General features: G+C 38.7%; 2 long non-coding RNA genes across 2 annotated transcripts; one reads left to right on the forward strand and one right to left on the reverse strand.

Moving 5' to 3' along the window:
- Window positions 1–103: 103 nt before the first annotated feature.
- LOC106011998 lies at window positions 104–2,418 on the reverse strand. Its single transcript, XR_001184921.2, has 3 exons — window positions 2,347–2,418; window positions 2,256–2,315; window positions 104–154 (listed from the first exon to the last, which is right to left on the reverse strand). It is a non-coding gene; the product is annotated as an uncharacterized LOC106011998 (long non-coding RNA).
- LOC118477833 lies at window positions 2,245–2,768 on the forward strand. The gene is made up of 2 exons (XR_004858629.1): window positions 2,245–2,506; window positions 2,538–2,768. It is a non-coding gene; the product is annotated as an uncharacterized LOC118477833 (long non-coding RNA).
- Window positions 2,769–3,528: the final 760 nt, after the last annotated feature.

The following is a 3,528-nucleotide window of genomic DNA, read 5'->3' on the forward strand; positions in this document are numbered from 1 at the left end:
ACCTTGTGTTGTCAATGATTACTCTTGATTACCTCGGCGAGGTCAATATTTACTCTTGATTACCTTGTGTTGTCAATGATTACTCTTGATTACCTCGGCGAGGTCAATATTTACTCTTGATTACCTTGTGTTGTCAATGATTACTCTTGATTACCTCGGCGAGGTCAATGATTACTCTTGACTACCTTGTGTTGTCAATAATTACTCTTGATTACCTTGTGTTGTCAATGATTGCCCTAGATTACCTCGGCGAGGTCAATGATTACTCTTGATTACCTTGTGTTCTCAATGATTACTCTTGATTACCTCGGCGAGGTCAATGATTACTCTTGACTACCTTGTGTTGTCAATAATTACTCTTGATTACCTTGTGTTGTCAATGATTGCCCTAGATTACCTCGGCGAGGTCAATGATTACTCTTGATTACCTTGTGTTCTCAATGATTACTCTTGATTACCTCGGCGAGGTCAATGATTACTCTTGATCAGAGCTGGTTGTAACGGAGTACAAGTACTCCAGTACTTGTACTTACGTTACAATTTTCGGTACTTTTACTGTACTCCGATACTTTTTATAAAAGTACTTTTGAGTACTTTTAAAGTACATTTTGAGTACTTTTGAAGCTAAATGAAAGGGTAAGTGCCGGCATTTCTGATCATAATTTAGGGAACAAACACCCGAGCTGGCACAGCCGATCAACCAAGAGTTAAACCTTGAGATCAAAGAACGGCCCGTCGCGTCAAAGATCAGCCACTCTCGAAAATGTGATCACAAGCGTTGTAAACTTCCATGAAACGGTACAATGTTTGCCCCAGACGGGATCACACAGAGGTGTGAACTGACCGATGGGTCTCTTTTCCCCAACCATCGCACTCGCATCTGAGCTCGCCAACTAAACTTACATCACTCGCTGGGTGGGTAAGGCCTTCACGACACTACACGTTCGCTCCAGGCAGGATCACATCGAACTGTGAACTCTTCCCTGACCATTGAAGGCAGTTTTTCTCTATTCCCGACTTTGCGAGACAGCCTGAATTTTAATTGGTGTGGTCACAACGTAATGGTGCGTAATGACAAAGACGGGGGGACCCAATCAGAGATGGAAGGCTAAAATATTTTGGACAGGTAAAGGGGAGGGGCAACTGGATAAACGTAGATAAAGATCTCGAGACTCACGGTAGGCTTAATGAGTGTATATATGGCATGCCTCATGCCACCATGCAACTGTGATTGGTCATCAAGGTTGACCACTCTTTGCTCGCCAAATGTTATAAACCCACCCAGGGGCCACGTCAGTTCATGGGTCACTGTAGATTCTTCCTTGGCTTCGTCGGCTAAGATCCCGTATTTCCCTTGCTCCCGAGCACTGGGATCTTAGGCGGAGACTACTGCAGTAGATAATCTTTGGTTACACTACACTTACTAGACTCTAGGAAACTATTGTATTTTGGTTTGCCGTGGGCGCCGTGGACTACACAGTGTGACCAAACTCTGTCTTACCACTATTAGAATCAATTGAAACTGAAACTGTGTTCTCAATGTGTATCTAACAATTTTTTAGGCTACCTACATTTCTTTTCAACTTTTTGGTGGTTCGTGCTTAAGGCCACCTTGATTCCTGGAGGATTTGTTCATGAAGAATTCAAAGCACTTTTCCATTTCTTTGCGGGCCATTTTCATCAATTTTATGTTTTTTAAGAACAACTTTGTCTCTATATTTTCCAATCTGGATACTTTCCCTACTTTCCGACCCCTAGGACTGACTTACATTTGATCAAATTGTCTAGGACTGACTTACATTTGATCAAATTGTCTAGGACTGACTAACATTTGATCAAATTGTCTAGGACTGACTTACATTTGATCAAATTGTCTTGCTCCAACAAGTTCTATTCATGATATCACTTACTAGTTGCGTCTGTTTGTTTTCACGGAAAATTTCCACCTACGTTCAGTGCGTATATTCAAATGCTTTGTATACTGTTTACGTTTGTAGTAATAAATAGCCTAATTTGTCAAATATACTGGATATGTTATTCAATATGATGTTTTGCATAAGCGCTGAAGTGTTTTAGCATATTAGCAGAAGGTACTCAAAATGTACTAATAAGTACTTTTTTTAAAAAGTACTTGTACTCAAGTACATTTTACAGGAAAGTACTTTTACTGTACTTAAGTACATATTTTAGATTGTACTAAAATTTGTACTTAAGTACCATTTAAAAAGTACTTTAACAGCTCTGCTCTTGATTACCTTGTGTTGTCAATGATTACTCTTGATTACCTTGTGTTGTCAATGATTACTCTTGATTACCTCGGCGAGGTCAATGATTACTCTTGATTACCTTGTGTTGTCAATGATTACTCTCGATACATCGACGTTCTCAATGATTACTCTTGATTACCTCGACGAGGTCAATGATTACTCCTGATTACCTTGTGTTCTCAATGATTACCCTTGATTACCTTGTGTTCTCAATGATTACTCTTGATTACCTCGATGAGGTCAATGATTACTCTTGATTACCTCGATGAGGTCAATGATTACTCTTGATTACCTCGATGAGGTCAATGATTACTCTTGATTACCTTGTGTTGTCAATGATTACTCTCGATACATCGACGTTCTCAATGATTACCCTTGATTACCTCCATTTCGTCCGGCTGACTGTGGTATTTCTGCTGACTTTGGCTGCTGCCTACAAAAAAAAATCTTGTTGCTTTTTGATTATAAAATTCGGATTTCTTTACAATAAATGTTGACGTTTGATGTGGTGTTGGCTTTTGGAGTAGTCTGTTTCTTTGTGGCTGAGGGTTTTCATTGATTTATTTATTTAAAAAAAAAATTTTTTTAATTTTTTTTAACAGATGTTGTTGCAGGTCCTTAATTTACGCCCCAATCGAAACTATTTAGATTATTTGGGGGTGGGGGCGGGGAGGAGGCGGGGTGGGGGCATGATTGATTCATGATTGAATTCTCATCATGATATTGATGGCAACTCAATGCCAAATTGGGGATGAATTTTCCATGAATAAATACTTAAGGAACAATTGAATCTTTGTTTGTTTTTCAAATTTTGTATGTGGCCTAAACTTGAAAGCCATTTTCTCAAAATTAGATCTTTATACCCTCCCTCACAAAATGTGCAATATTTCAAAAACTAGTGCTGTGAAAAATACATGGCGCTACTTATTGTCAAATATCTCCTTACCTATGGAACATAGGTTCTCCAGCTTTTGCACAATATGACTTATATCAATTTGTCTTAACAAGTGAATATTTTTTCAAACTCCAGCGCACTGTATTCTAGAAAATTCCTCAATAAACACTAATGGAAAAAATCCCAGTTGAAGGTTTCTATAGGTTTGTAAAAGTTTCTCGGGCAATATCGCTTTTAAAAGCAAGTCTGTCATTTTTTTTCTTCTAATGGCGAGCTGTGACGTAGGCCATCTATGTGTATACAAAATGTGTGTGAGAAGCGGGAAGTGCTGTAAACAATCCCATTTTCCTCGTGATGGAGATTTAT

Source organism: Aplysia californica, unplaced genomic scaffold (genome assembly GCF_000002075.1).
Source record: "Aplysia californica isolate F4 #8 unplaced genomic scaffold, AplCal3.0 scaffold00237, whole genome shotgun sequence".
Taxonomy (NCBI): Eukaryota; Metazoa; Mollusca; class Gastropoda; order Aplysiida; family Aplysiidae; genus Aplysia; species Aplysia californica.